Here is an 18,264-nt window from a genome sequence, read left to right as displayed (position 1 = left end):
GACTTAACCTTCTAGTGGTTGTGTTATAAACACTCCATACTGTAGTACTTAACACTTACTTAACATAGACCTTACTAAAACTTCTAGTGGTTGTGTTATAAACACTCCATACTGTAGTACTTAACACTTACTGAACATAGACTTAACCTTCTAGTGGTTGTGTTATAAACACTCCATACTGTAGTACTTAACACTTACTGAACATAGACTTAACCTTCTAGTGGTTGTGTTATAAACACTCCATACTGTAGTACTTAACACTTACTTAACATAGACCTTACTAAAACTTCTAGTGGTTGTGTTATAAACACTCCATACTGTAGTACTTAACACTTACTTAACATAGACCTTACTAAAACTTCTAGTGGTTGTGTTATAAACACTCCATACTGTAGTACTTAACACTTACTTAACATAGACCTTACTAAACCTTCTAGTGGTTGTGTTATAAACACTCCATACTGTAGTACTTAACACTTACTTAACATAGACTTAACCTTCTAGTGGTTGTGTTATAAACACTCCATACTGTAGTACTTAACACTTACTTCTAGTGGTTGTGTTAACACTCCATACTGACTTAACACTTACTGAACATAGACTTAACCTTCTAGTGGTTGTGTTATAAACACTCCATACTGTAGTACTTAACACTTACTTAACATAGACCTTACTAAAACTTCTAGTGGTTGTGTTATAAACACTCCATACTGTAGTACTTAACACTTACTTAACATAGACCTTACTAAAACTTCTAGTGGTTGTGTTATAAACACTCCATACTGTAGTACTTAACACTTACTTAACATAGACCTTACTAAAACTTCTAGTGGTTGTGTTATAAACACTCCATACTGTAGTACTTAACACTTACTTAACATAGACCTTACTAAAACTTCTAGTGGTTGTGTTATAAACACTCCATACTGTAGTACTTAACACTTACTGAACATAGACTTAACCTTCTAGTGGTTGTGTTATAAACACTCCATACTGTAGTACTTAACACTTACTTAACATAGACCTAGCCTTCTAGTGGTTGTGTTATAAACACTCCATACTGTAGTACTTAACACTTACTTAACATAGACCTTACTAAATCTTCTAGTGGTTGTGTTATAAACACTCCATACTGTAGTACTTAACACTTACTTAACATAGACCTTACTAAACCTTCTAGTGGTTGTGTTATAAACACTCCATACTGTAGTACTTAACACTTACTTAACATAGACTTAACCTTCTAGTGGTTGTGTTATAAACACTCCATACTGTAGTACTTAACACTTACTTAACATAGACCTTACTAAATCTTCTAGTGGTTGTGTTATAAACACTCCATACTGTAGTACTTAACACTTACTGAACATAGACTTAACCTTCTAGTGGTTGTGTTATAAACACTCCATACTGTAGTACTTAACACTTACTTAACATAGACCTTACTAAAACTCTAGTGGTTGTGTTATAAACACTCCATACTGTAGTACTTAACACTTACTTAACATAGACCTTACTAAAACTTCTAGTGGTTGTGTTATAAACACTCCATACTGTAGTACTTAACACTTACTTAACATAGACCTTACTAAAACTTCTAGTGGTTGTGTTATAAACACTCCATACTGTAGTACTTAACACTTACTTAACATAGACCTTAGCCTTCTAAAAACTTCTTAGTGGTTGTGTTATAAACACTCCATACTGTAGTACTTAACACTTACTTAACATAGACCTTACTAAATCTTCTAGTGGTTGTGTTATAAACACTCCATACTGTAGTACTTAACACTTACTTAACATAGACCTTACTAAACCTTCTAGTGGTTGTGTTATAAACACTCCATACTGTAGTACTTAACACTTACTTAACATAGACTTAACCTTCTAGTGGTTGTGTTATAAACACTCCATACTGTAGTACTTAACACTTACTGAACATAGACCTTACTAAAACTTCTAGTGGTTGTGTTATAAACACTCCATACTGTAGTACTTAACACTTACTTAACATAGACTTAACATTCTAGTGGTTGTGTTATAAACACTCCATACTGTAGTACTTAACACTTCTAACATAGTGTGGTTGTGTTATAAACACTCCATACTGTAGTACTTAACACTTACTTAACATAGACCTTACTAAAACTTCTAGTGGTTGTGTTATAAACACTCCATACTGTAGTACTTAACACTTACTTAACATAGACCTTACTAAAACTTCTAGTGGTTGTGTTATAAACACTCCATACTGTAGTACTTAACACTTACTTAACATAGACCTTACTAAACCTTCTAGTGGTTGTGTTATAAACACTCCATACTGTAGTACTTAACACTTACTTAACATAGACTTAACCTTCTAGTGGTTGTGTTATAAACACTCCATACTGTAGTACTTAACACTTACTTAACATAGACCTTACTAAAACTTCTAGTGGTTGTGTTATAAACACTCCATACTGTAGTACTTAACACTTACTGAACATAGACTTAACCTTCTAGTGGTTGTGTTATAAACACTCCATACTGTAGTACTTAACACTTACTTAACATAGACCTTACTAAAACTTCTAGTGGTTGTGTTATAAACACTCCATACTGTAGTACTTAACACTTACTTAACATAGACCTAGCCTTCTAGTGGTTGTGTTATAAACACTCCATACTGTAGTACTTAACACTTACTTAACATAGACCTTACTAAATCTTCTAGTGGTTGTGTTATAAACACTCCATACTGTAGTACTTAACACTTACTTAACATAGACCTTACTAAATCTTCTAGTGGTTGTGTTATAAACACTCCATACTGTAGTACTTAACACTTACTTAACATAGACCTTACTTAACCTTCTAGTGGTTGTGTTATAAACACTCCATACTGTAGTACTTAACACTTACTTAACATAGACCTTACTAAAACTTCTAGTGGTTGTGTTATAAACACTCCATACTGTAGTACTTAACACTTACTTAACATAGACCTTACTAAAACTTCTAGTGGTTGTGTTATAAACACTCCATACTGTAGTACTTAACACTTACTGAACATAGACTTAACCTTCTAGTGGTTGTGTTATAAACACTCCATACTGTAGACCTAGCCTTCTAGTGGTTGTGTTATAAACACTCCATACTGTAGTACTTAACACTTACTTAACATAGACCTTACTAAATCTTCTAGTGGTTGTGTTATAAACACTCCATACTGTAGTACTTAACACTTACTAGTGTGTTGTGTTATAAACACTCCATACTGTAGTACTTAACACTTACTTAACATAGACCTTACTAAAACTTCTAGTGGTTGTGTTATAAACACTCCATACTGTAGTACTTAACACTTACTTAACATAGACCTTACTAAATCTTCTAGTGGTTGTGTTATAAACACTCCATACTGTAGTACTTAACACTTACTGAACATAGACTTAACCTTCTAGTGGTTGTGTTATAAACACTCCATACTGTAGTACTTAACACTTACTTAACATAGACCTTACTAAACTTCTAGTGGTTGTGTTATAAACACTCCAAAGTACTTTACTAGTGGTTGTGTTATAAACACTCCATACTGTAGTACTTAACACTTACTTAACATAGACCTTACTAAAACTTCTAGTGGTTGTGTTATAAACACTCCATACTGTAGTACTTAACACTTACTTAACATAGACCTTACTAAAACTTCTAGTGGTTGTGTTACAAACACTCCATTACTGTAGTACTTAACACTTACTTAACATAGACCTTACTAAAACTTCTAGTGGTTGTGTTATAAACACTCCATACTGTAGTACTTAACACTTACTTAACATAGACCTTACTAAAACTTCTAGTGGTTGTGTTATAAACACTCCATACTGTAGTACTTAACACTTACTTAACATAGACCTTACTAAAACTTCTAGTGGTTGTGTTATAAACACTCCATACTGTAGTACTTAACACTTACTGAACATAGACTTAACCTTCTAGTGGTTGTGTTATAAACACTCCATACTGTAGTACTTAACACTTACTTAACATAGACCTTACTAAAACTTCTAGTGGTTGTGTTATAAACACTCCATACTGTAGTACTTAACACTTACTTAACATAGACCTTACTAAAACTTCTAGTGGTTGTGTTATAAACACTCCATACTGTAGTACTTAACACTTACTTAACATAGACCTTACTAAAACTTCTAGTGGTTGTGTTATAAACACTCCATACTGTAGTACTTAACACTTACTTAACATAGACCTTACTAAAACTTCTAGTGGTTGTGTTATAAACACTCCATACTGTAGTACTTAACACTTACTGAACATAGACAACCTTCTAGTGGTTGTGTTATAAACACTCCATACTGTAGTACTTAACACTTACTTAACATAGACCTAGCCTTCTAGTGGTTGTGTTATAAACACTCCATACTGTAGTACTTAACACTTACTTAACATAGACCTTACTAAATCTTCTAGTGGTTGTGTTATAAACACTCCATACTGTAGTACTTAACACTTACTTAACATAGACCTTACTAAACCTTCTAGTGGTTGTGTTATAAACACTCCATACTGTAGTACTTAACACTTACTTAACATAGACTTAACCTTCTAGTGGTTGTGTTATAAACACTCCATACTGTAGTACACTTAAACATAGACCTTACTTAACACTATACTGTACTTAACACTTACTAACATAGACTTAACCTTCTAGTGGTTGTGTTATAAACACTCCATACTGTAGTACTTAACACTTACTTAACATAGACCTTACTAAAACCTCTAGTGGTTGTGTTATAAACACTCCATACTGTAGTACTTAACACTTACTTAACATAGTCCTAAATCTTCTAGTGGTTGTGTTATAAACACTCCATACTGTAGTACTTAACACTTACTTAACATAGACCTTACTAAAACTTCTAGTGGTTGTGTTATAAACACTCCATACTGTAGTACTTAACACTTACTTAACATAGACTTACTAAAACTTCTAACACTCCATACTGTAGTACTTAACAATTACTTATAATAGACTTAACCTTCTAGTGGTTGTGTTATAAACACTCCATACTGTAGTACTTAACACTTACTTAACATAGACCTTACTAAAACTTCTAGTGGTTGTGTTATAAACACTCCATACTGTAGTACTTAACACTTACTTAACATAGACCTTACTAAATACTTCTAGTGGTTGTGTTATAAACACTCCATACTGTAGTACTTAACACTTACTTAACATAGACCTTACTAAAACTTCTAGTGGTTGTGTTATAAACACTCCATACTGTAGTACTTAACACTTACTTAACATAGACCTTACTAAAACTTCTAGTGGTTGTGTTATAAACACTCCATACTGTAGTACTTAACACTTACTTACTTACTGACATAGACTTAACCTTCTAGTGGTTGTGTTATAAACACTCCATACTGTAGTACTTAACACTTACTTAACATAGACCTTACTAAAACTTCTAGTGGTTGTGTTATAAACACTCCATACTGTAGTACTTAACACTTACTGAACATAGACTTAACCTTCTAGTGGTTGTGTTATAAACACTCCATACTGTAGTACTTAACACTTACACTTACTTAACATAGACCTTACTTAACATAGACTTCTAGTGGTTGTGTTATAAACACTCCATACTGTAGTACTTAACACTTACTTAACATAGACCTTACTAAATCTTCTAGTGGTTGTGTTATAAACACTCCATACTGTAGTACTTAACACTTACTTAACATAGAACTTACTAAACCTTCTAGTGGTTGTGTTATAAACACTCCATACTGTAGTACTTAACACTTACTTAACATAGACTTAACCTTCTAGTGGTTGTGTTATAAACACTCCATACTGTAGTACTTAACACTTACTTAACATAGACCTTACTAAAACTTCTAGTGGTTGTGTTATAAACACTCCATACTGTAGTACTTAACACTTACTTAACATAGACTTAACCTTCTAGTGGTTGTGTTATAAACACTCCATACTGTAGTACTTAACACTTACTTAACATAGACCTTACTAAAACTTCTAGTGGTTGTGTTATAAACACTCCATACTGTAGTACTTAACACTTACTTAACATAGACCTAAATCTTCTTGTGGTTGTGTTATAAACATTCCATACTGTAGTACTTAACACTTACTTAACATAGACCTTACTAAAACTTCTAGTGGTTGTGTTATAAACACTCCATACTGTAGTACTTAACACTTACTTAACATAGACCTAAATCTTCTTGTGGTTGTGTTATAAACATTCCATACTGTAGTACTTAACACTTACTTAACATAGACCTTACTAAAACTTCTAGTGGTTGTGTTATAAACACTCCATACTGTAGTACTTAACACTTACTTAACATAGACCTTACTAAAACTTCTAGTGGTTGTGTTATAAACACTCCATACTGTAGTACTTAACACTTACTGAACATAGTCTTAACCTTCTAGTGGTTGTGTTATAAACACTCCATACTGTAGTACTTAACACTTACTTAACATAGACCTTACTAAAACTTCTAGTGGTTGTGTTATAAACACTCCATACTGTAGTACTTAACACTTACTTAACATAGACCTTACTAAAACTTCTAGTGGTTGTGTTATAAACACTTACTGTAGTACTTAACACTTACTTAACATAGTTGTGTTGTGTTAAAACACTCCATACTGTAGTACTTAACACTTACTTAACATAGACTTAACCTTCTAGTGGTTGTGTTATAAACACTCCATACTGTAGTACTTAACACTTACTTAACATAGACCTTACTAAAACTTCTAGTGGTTGTGTTATAAACACTCCATACTGTAGTACTTAACACTTACTGAACATAGACTTAACCTTCTAGTGGTTGTGTTATAAACACTCCATACTGTAGTACTTAACACTTACTTAACATAGACCTTACTAAAACTTCTAGTGGTTGTGTTATAAACACTCCATACTGTAGTACTTAACACTTACTTAACATAGACCTTACTAAAACTTCTAGTGGTTGTGTTATAAACACTCCATACTGTAGTACTTAACACTTACTGAACATAGACTTAACCTTCTAGTGGTTGTGTTATAAACACTCCATACTGTAGTACTTAACACTTACTGAACATAGACCTAGCCTTCTAGTGGTTGTGTTATAAACACTCCATACTGTAGTACTTAACACTTACTTAACATAGACCTTACTAAATCTTCTAGTGGTTGTGTTATAAACACTCCATACTGTAGTACTTAACACTTACTTAACATAGACCTTACTAAACCTTCTAGTGGTTGTGTTATAAACACTCCATACTGTAGTACTTAACACTTACTTAACATAGACCTTACTAAAACTTCTAGTGGTTGTGTTATAAACACTCCATACTGTAGTACTTAACACTTACTTAACATAGACCTTACTAAATCTTCTAGTGGTTGTGTTATAAACACTCCATACTGTAGTACTTAACACTTACTGAACATAGACTTAACCTTCTAGTGGTTGTGTTATAAACACTCCATACTGTAGTACTTAACACTTACTTAACATAGACCTTACTAAAACTTCTAGTGGTTGTGTTATAAACACTCCATACTGTAGTACTTAACACTTACTTAACATAGACCTTACTAAAACTTCTAGTGGTTGTGTTATAAACACTCCATACTGTAGTACTTAACACTTACTGAACATAGACTTAACCTTCTAGTGGTTGTGTTATAAACACTCCATACTGTAGTACTTAACACTTACTTAACATAGACCTTACTAAAACTTCTAGTGGTTGTGTTATAAACACTCCATACTGTAGTACTTAACACTTACTTAACATAGACCTTACTAAAACTTCTAGTGGTTGTGTTATAAACACTCCATACTGTAGTACTTAACACTTACTTAACATAGACCTTACTAAAACTTCTAGTGGTTGTGTTATAAACACTCCATACTGTAGTACTTAACACTTACTTAACATAGACCTTACTTAACCTTCTAGTGGTTGTGTTATAAACACTTACTGTAACCTTCTAGTGGTTGTGTTATAAACACACCATAATGTAGTACTTAACACTTACTTAACATAGACTTAAAAACTTCTAGTGGTTGTGTTATAAACACTCCATACTGTAGTACTTAACACTTACTTAACATAGACCTTACTAAAACTTCTAGTGGTTGTGTTATAAACACTCCATACTGTAGTACTTAACACTTACTTAACATAGACTTAACCTTCTAGTGGTTGTGTTATAAACACTCCATACTGTAGTACTTAACACTTACTTAACATAGACCTTACTAAAACTTCTAGTGGTTGTGTTATAAACACTCCATACTGTAGTACTTAACACTTACTTAACATAGACCTTACTAAAACTTCTAGTGGTTGTGTTATAAACACTCCATACTGTAGTACTTAACACTTACTTAACATAGACCTTACTAAAACTTCTAGTGGTTGTGTTATAAACACTCCATACTGTAGTACTTAACACTTACTTAACATAGACCTTACTAAAACTTCTAGTGGTTGTGTTATAAACACTCCATACTGTAGTACTTAACACTTACTTAACATAGACCTTACTAAAACTTCTAGTGGTTGTGTTATAAACACTCCATACTGTAGTACTTAACACTTACTGAACATAGACCTTAACCTTCTAGTGGTTGTTTTATAAACACTCCATACTGTAGTACTTAACACTTACTTAACATAGACCTTACTAAAACTTCTAGTGGTTGTGTTATAAACACTCCATACTGTAGTACTTAACACTTACTTAACATAGACCTTCTACACTCCAAAGTACTTCTAGTGGTTGTGTTATAAACACTCCATACTGTAGTACTTAACACTTACTTAACATAGACCTTACTAAAACTTCTAGTGGTTGTGTTATAAACACTCCATACTGTAGTACTTAACACTTACTTAACATAGACCTTACTAAAACTTCTAGTGGTTGTGTTATAAACACTCCATACTGTAGTACTTAACACTTACTTAACATAGACATTCTAGTGGTTGTGTTATAAACACTCCATACTGTAGTACTTAACACTTACTTAACATAGACCTTACTAAAACGTCTAGTGGTTGTGTTATAAACACTCCATACTGTAGTACTCAACACTTACTTAACATAGACCTTACTAAAACTTCTAGTGGTTGTGTTATAAACACTCCATACTGTAGTACTTAACACTTACTTAACATAGACCTTACTAAAACTTCTAGTGGTTGTGTTATAAACACTCCATACTGTAGTACTTAACACTTACTTAACATAGACTGTGGTTGTGTTATAAACACTCCATACTGTAGTACTTAACACTTACTTAACAAAGACCTTACTAAAACTTCTAGTGGTTATGTTATAAACACTCCATACTGTAGTACTTAACACTTACTTAACATAGTCCTAAATCTTCTGATGGTTGTGTTATAAACACTCCATACTGTAGTACTTAACACTTACTTAACATAGACCTTACTAAAACCTCTAGTGGTTGTGTTATAAACACTCCATACTGTAGTACTTAACACTTACTTAACATAGACCTTACTAAAACTTCTAGTGGTTGTGTTATAAACACTCCATACTGTAGTACTTAACACTTACTTAACATAGACTTAACCTTCTAGTGGTTGTGTTATAAACACTCCATACTGTAGTACTTAACACTTACTTAACATAGACCTTACTAAAACTTCTAGTGGTTGTGTTATAAACACTCCATACTGTAGTACTTAACACTTACTTAACATAGACATTACTAAAACTTCTAGTGGTTGTGTTATAAACACTCCATACTGTAGTACTTAACACTTACTTAACATAGACCTTACTAAAACTTCTAGTGGTTGTGTTATAAACACTCCATACTGTAGTACTTAACACTTACTTAACATAGACCTTACTAAAACCTTCTAGTGGTTGTGTTATAAACACTCCATACTGTAGTACTTAACACTTACTTAACATAGACCTTACTAAAACTTCTAGTGGTTGTGTTATAAACACTCCATACTGTAGTACTTAACACTTACTTAACATAGACCTTACTAAAACTTCTAGTGGTTGTGTTATAAACACTCCATACTGTAGTACTTAACACTTACTGAACATAGACTTAACCTTCTAGTGGTTGTGTTATAAACACTCCATACTGTAGTACTTAACACTTACTTAACATAGACCTTACTAAAACTTCTAGTGGTTGTGTTATAAACACTCCATACTGTAGTACTTAACACTTACTTAACATAGACTTAACACTTACTTAACATAGACTTCTAGTGGTTGTGTTATAAACACTCCATACTGTAGTACTTAACACTTACTTAACATAGACCTTACTAAAACTTCTAGTGGTTGTGTTATAAACACTCCATACTGTAGTACTTAACACTTACTTAACATAGACCTTACTAAAACTTCTAGTGGTTGTGTTATAAACACTCCATACTGTAGTACTTAACACTTACTTAACATAGACCTTACTAAAACTTCTAGTGGTTGTGTTATAAACACTCCATACTGTAGTACTTAACACTTACTTAACATAGACCTTAACCTTCTAGTGGTTGTGTTATAAACACTCCATACTGTAGTACTTAACACTTACTTAACATAGACCTTACTAAAACTTCTAGTGGTTGTGTTATAAACACTCCATACTGTAGTACTTAACACTTACTTAACATAGACCTTACTAAAACTTCTAGTGGTTGTGTTATAAACACTCCATACTGTAGTACTTAACACTTACTGAACATAGACTTAACCTTCTAGTGGTTGTGTTATAAACACTCCATACTGTAGTACTTAACACTTACTTAACATAGACCTTACTAAAACTTCTAGTGGTTGTGTTATAAACACTCCATACTGTAGTACTTAACACTTACTTAACATAGACCTTACTAAAACTTCTAGTGGTTGTGTTATAAACACTCCATACTGTAGTACTTAACACTTACTTAACATAGACCTTACTAAACCTTCTAGTGGTTGTGTTATAAACACTCCATACTGTAGTACTTAACACTTACTTAACATAGACTTACTAAAACTTCTAGTGGTTGTGTTATAAACACTCCATACTGTAGTACTTAACACTTACTTAACATAGACCTTACTAAAACTTCTAGTGGTTGTGTTATAAACACTCCATACTGTAGTACTTAACACTTACTGAACATAGACTTAACCTTCTAGTGGTTGTGTTATAAACACTCCATACTGTAGTACTTAACACTTACTTAACATAGACCTTACTAAAACTTCTAGTGGTTGTGTTATAAACACTCCATACTGTAGTACTTAACACTTACTTAACATAGACCTTACTAAAACTTCTAGTGGTTGTGTTATAAACACTCCATACTGTAGTACTTAACACTTACTTAACATAGACCTTACTAAAACTTCTAGTGGTTGTGTTATAAACACTCCATACTGTAGTACTTAACACTTACTTAACATAGACCTTACTAAAACTTCTAGTGGTTGTGTTATAAACACTCCATACTGTAGTACTTAACACTTACTTAACATAGACCTTACTAAAACTTCTAGTGGTTGTGTTATAAACACTCCATACTGTAGTACTTAACACTTACTGAACATAGACTTAACCTTCTAGTGGTTGTGTTATAAACACTCCATACTGTAGTACTTAACACTTACTTAACATAGACCTTACTAAAACTTCTAGTGGTTGTGTTATAAACACTCCATACTGTAGTACTTAACACTTACTTAACATAGACCTTACTAAATCTTCTAGTGGTTGTGTTATAAACACTCCATACTGTAGTACTTAACACTTACTTAACATAGACCTTACTAAACCTTCTAGTGGTTGTGTTATAAACACTCCATACTGTAGTACTTAACACTTACTTAACATAGACCTTACTAAAACTTCTAGTGGTTGTGTTATAAACACTCCATACTGTAGTACTTAACACTTACTTAACATAGACCTTACTAAAACTTCTAGTGGTTGTGTTATAAACACTCCATACTGTAGTACTTAACACTTACTGAACATAGACTTAACCTTCTAGTGGTTGTGTTATAAACACTCCATACTGTAGTACTTAACACTTACTTAACATAGACCTTACTAAAACTTCTAGTGGTTGTGTTATAAACACTCCATACTGTAGTACTTAACACTTACTTAACATAGACCTTACTAAAACTTCTAGTGGTTGTGTTATAAACACTCCATACTGTAGTACTTAACACTTACTTAACATAGACCTTACTAAAACTTCTAGTGGTTGTGTTATAAACACTCCATACTGTAGTACTTAACACTTACTTAACATAGACCTTACTAAAACTTCTAGTGGTTGTGTTATAAACACTCCATACTGTAGTACTTAACACTTACTTAACATAGACTTAAAAAATTCTAGTGGTTGTGTTATAAACACTCAATACTGTAGTACTTAACACTTACTTACAATAGACCTACCCTTCTAGTGGTTGTGTTATAAACACTCCATACTGTAGTACTTAACACTTACTTAACATAGACCTTACTAAAACTTCTAGTGGTTGTGTTATAAACACTCCATACTGTAGTACTTAACACTTACTTAACATAGACCTTCTTCTAGTGGTTGTGTTATAAACACTCCATACTGTAGTACTTAACACTTACTTAACATAGACCTTACTAAAACTTCTAGTGGTTGTGTTATAAACACTCCATACTGTAGTACTTAACACTTACTTAACATAGACCTTACTAAAACTTCTAGTGGTTGTGTTATAAACACTCCATACTGTAGTACTTAACACTTACTGAACATAGACTTAACCTTCTAGTGGTTGTGTTATAAACACTCCATACTGTAGTACTTAACACTTACTTAACATAGACCTGACTTAACCTTCTAGTGGTTGTGTTATAAACACTCCATACTGTAGTACTTAACACTTACTTAACATAGACCTTACTAAATCTTCTAGTGGTTGTGTTATAAACACTCCATACTGTAGTACTTAACACTTACTTAACATAGACCTTACTAAACCTTCTAGTGGTTGTGTTATAAACACTCCATACTGTAGTACTTAACACTTACTTAACATAGACTTAACCTTCTAGTGGTTGTGTTATAAACACTCCATACTGTAGTACTTAACACTTACTTAACATAGACCTTACTAAATCTTCTAGTGGTTGTGTTATAAACACTCCATACTGTAGTACTTAACACTTACTTAACATAGACTTAACCTTCTAGTGGTTGTGTTATAAACACTCCATACTGTAGTACTTAACACTTACTTAACATAGACCTTACTAAAACTTCTAGTGGTTGTGTTATAAACACTCCATACTGTAGTACTTAACACTTACTTAACATAGACCTTACTAAAACTTCTAGTGGTTGTGTTATAAACACTCCATACTGTAGTACTTAACACTTACTTAACATAGACCTTACTAAACCTTCTAGTGGTTGTGTTATAAACACTCCATACTGTAGTACTTAACACTTACTTAACATAGACCTTACTAAAACTTCTAGTGGTTGTGTTATAAACACTCCATACTGTAGTACTTAACACTTACTTAACATAGACCTTACTAAAACTTCTAGTGGTTGTGTTATAAACACTCCATACTGTAGTACTTAACACTTACTGAACATAGACTTAACCTTCTAGTGGTTGTGTTATAAACACTCCATACTGTAGTACTTAACACTTACTTAACATAGACCTTACTAAAACTTCTAGTGGTTGTGTTATAAACACTCCATACTGTAGTACTTAACACTTACTTAACATAGACCTTACTAAAACTTCTAGTGGTTGTGTTATAAACACTCCATACTGTAGTACTTAACACTTACTTAACATAGACTTAACCTTCTAGTGGTTGTGTTATAAACACTCCATACTGTAGTACTTAACACTTACTTAACATAGACCTTACTAAAACTTCTAGTGGTTGTGTTATAAACACTCCATACTGTAGTACTTAACACTTACTTAACATAGACCTAACCTTCTAGTGGTTGTGTTATAAACACTCCATACTGTAGTACTTAACACTTACTTAACATAGACCTTACTAAAACTTCTAGTGGTTGTGTTATAAACACTCCATACTGTAGTACTTAACACTTACTTAACATAGACCTTACTAAAACTTCTAGTGGTTGTGTTATAAACACTCCATACTGTAGTACTTAACACTTACTTAACATAGACTTAACCTTCTAGTGGTTGTGTTATAAACACTCCATACTGTAGTACTTAACACTTACTTAACATAGACCTTACTAAAACTTCTAGTGGTTGTGTTATAAACACTCCATACTGTAGTACTTAACACTTACTTAACATAGACTTAACCTTCTAGTGGTTGTGTTATAAACACTCCATACTGTAGTACTTAACACTTACTTAACATAGACCTTACTAAAACTTCTAGTGGTTGTGTTATAAACACTCCATACTGTAGTACTTAACACTTACTTAACATAGACCTTACTAAAACTTCTAGTGGTTGTGTTATAAACACTCCATACTGTAGTACTTAACACTTACTTAACATAGACCTTACTAAAACTTCTAGTGGTTGTGTTATAAACACTCCATACTGTAGTACTTAACACTTACTTAACATAGACCTAAATCTTCTAGTGGTTGTGTTATAAACACTCCATACTGTAGTACTTAACACTTACTTAACATAGACCTTACTAAAACTTCTAGTGGTTGTGTTATAAACACTCCATACTGTAGTACTTAACACTTACTTAACATAGACCTTACTAAAACTTCTAGTGGTTGTGTTATAAACACTCCATACTGTAGTACTTAACACTTACTTAACATAGACCTTACTAAAACTTCTAGTGGTTGTGTTATAAACACTCCATACTGTAGTACTTAACACTTACTTAACATAGACCTTACTAAAACTTCTAGTGGTTGTGTTATAAACACTCCATACTGTAGTACTTAACACTTACTTAACATAGACCTTACTAAAACTTCTAGTGGTTGTGTTATAAACACTCCATACTGTAGTACTTAACACTTACTTAACATAGACCTTACTAAACCTTCTAGTGGTTGTGTTATAAACACTCCATACTGTAGTACTTAACACTTACTTAACATAGACTTAACCTTCTAGTGGTTGTGTTATAAACACTCCATACTGTAGTACTTAACACTTACTTAACATAGACCTTACTAAAACTTCTAGTGGTTGTGTTATAAACACTCCATACTGTAGTACTTAACACTTACTTAACATAGACCTTACAAAAACTTCTAGTGGTTGTGTTATAAACACTCCATACTGTAGTACTTAACACTTACTTAACATAGACCTTACTAAAACTTCTAGTGGTTGTGTTATAAACACTCCATACTGTAGTACTTAACACTTACTTAACATAGACCTTACTAAAACTTCTAGTGGTTGTGTTATAAACACTCCATACTGTAGTACTTAACACTTACTGAACATAGACTTAACCTTCTAGTGGTTGTGTTATAAACACTCCATACTGTAGTACTTAACACTTACTTAACATAGACCTAGCCTTCTAGTGGTTGTGTTATAAACACTCCATACTGTAGTACTTAACACTTACTTAACATAGACCTTACTAAATCTTCTAGTGGTTGTGTTATAAACACTCCATACTGTAGTACTTAACACTTACTTAACATAGACCTTACTAAACCTTCTAGTGGTTGTGTTATAAACACTCCATACTGTAGTACTTAACACTTACTTAACATAGACCTTACTAAAACTTCTAGTGGTTGTGTTATAAACACTCCATACTGTAGTACTTAACACTTACTTAACATAGACCTTACTAAAACTTCTAGTGGTTGTGTTATAAACACTCCATACTGTAGTACTTAACACTTACTGAACATAGACTTAACCTTCTAGTGGTTGTGTTATAAACACTCCATACTGTAGTACTTAACACTTACTTAACATAGACCTTACTAAAACTTCTAGTGGTTGTGTTATAAACACTCCATACTGTAGTACTTAACACTTACTTAACATAGACCTTACTAAAACTTCTAGTGGTTGTGTTATAAACACTCCATACTGTAGTACTTAACACTTACTGAACATAGACTTAACCTTCTAGTGGTTGTGTTATAAACACTCCATACTGTAGTACTTAACACTTACTTAACATAGACCTTACTAAAACTTCTAGTGGTTGTGTTATAAACACTCCATACTGTAGTACTTAACACTTACTTAACATAGACCTTACTAAAACTTCTAGTGGTTGTGTTATAAACACTCCATACTGTAGTACTTAACACTTACTTAACATAGACTTAACCTTCTAGTGGTTGTGTTATAAACACTCCATACTGTAGTACTTAACACTTACTTAACATAGACCTTACTAAAACTTCTAGTGGTTGTGTTATAAACACTCCATACTGTAGTACTTAACACTTACTTAACATAGACCTTACTAAAACTTCTAGTGGTTGTGTTATAAACACTCCATACTGTAGTACTTAACACTTACTTAACATAGACTTAACCTTCTAGTGGTTGTGTTATAAACACTCCATACTGTAGTACTTAACACTTACTTAACATAGACCTTACTAAAACTTCTAGTGGTTGTGTTATAAACACTCCATACTGTAGTACTTAACACTTACTTAACATAGACTTAACCTTCTAGTGGTTGTGTTATAAACACTCCATACTGTAGTACTTAACACTTACTTAACATAGACCTTACTAAAACTTCTAGTGGTTGTGTTATAAACACTCCATACTGTAGTACTTAACACTTACTTAACATAGACCTTACTAAAACGTCTAGTGGTTGTGTTATAAACACTCCATACTGTAGTACTTAACACTTACTTAACATAGACCTAAATCTTCTAGTGGTTGTGTTATAAACATTCCATACTGTAGTACTTAACACTTACTTAACATAGACCTTACTAAAACTTCTAGTGGTTGTGTTATAAACACTCCATACTGTAGTACTTAACACTTACTTAACATAGACCTTACTAAAACTTCTAGTGGTTGTGTTATAAACACTCCATACTGTAGTACTTAACACTTACTGAACATAGACTTAACCTTCTAGTGGTTGTGTTATAAACACTCCATACTGTAGTACTTAACACTTACTTAACATAGACCTTACTAAAACTTCTAGTGGTTGTGTTATAAACACTCCATACTGGTACTTAACACTTACTTAACATAGACCTGTGTTGTGTTATAAACACTCCATACTGTAGTACTTAACACTTACTTAACATAGACCTTACTAAACCTTCTAGTGGTTGTGTTATAAACACTCCATACTGTAGTACTTAACACTTACTTAACATAGACTTAACCTTCTAGTGGTTGTGTTATAAACACTCCATACTGTAGTACTTAACACTTACTTAACATAGACCTTACTAAAACTTCTAGTGGTTGTGTTATAAACACTCCATACTGTAGTACTTAACACTTACTTAACATAGACCTTACTAAAACTTCTAGTGGTTGTGTTATAAACACTCCATACTGTAGTACTTAACACTTACTTAACATAGACCTTACTAAACTTCTAGTGGTTGTGTTATAAACACTCCATACTGTAGTACTTAACACTTACTTAACATAGACTTATCCTTCTAGTGGTTGTGTTATAAACACTCCATACTGTAGTACTTAACACTTACTGTAGACTACCTTCTAGTGGTTGTGTTATAAACACTCCATACTGTAGTACCTAACACTTACTTAACATAGACCTTACTAAAACTTCTAGTGGTTGTGTTATAAACACTCCATACTGTAGTACTTAACACTTACTTAACATAGACTTACTAAATCTTCTAGTGGTTGTGTTATAAACACTCCATACTGTAGTACTTAACACTTACTTAACATAGACCTTACTAAAACTTCTAGTGGTTGTGTTATAAACACTCCATACTGTAGTACTTAACACTTACTTAACATAGACCTTACTAAAACTTCTAGTGGTTGTGTTATAAACACTCCATACTGTAGTACTTAACACTTACTTAACATAGACCTTACTAAAACTTCTAGTGGTTGTGTTATAAACACTCCATACTGTAGTACTTATTACTGACCTTAGTGGTTGTGTTATAAACACTCCATACAGTACTTACACTTACTTAACATAGACTTAACCTTCTAGTGGTTGTGTTATAAACA

This window comes from Ylistrum balloti, unplaced genomic scaffold (genome assembly GCF_031769215.1).
Source record: "Ylistrum balloti isolate Yb309-2 unplaced genomic scaffold, AGI_CSIRO_Ybal_v1 Utg370562, whole genome shotgun sequence".
Classification (NCBI taxonomy): domain Eukaryota; kingdom Metazoa; phylum Mollusca; class Bivalvia; order Pectinida; family Pectinidae; genus Ylistrum; species Ylistrum balloti.
Note: the sequence above shows the minus strand (reverse complement) of the source record.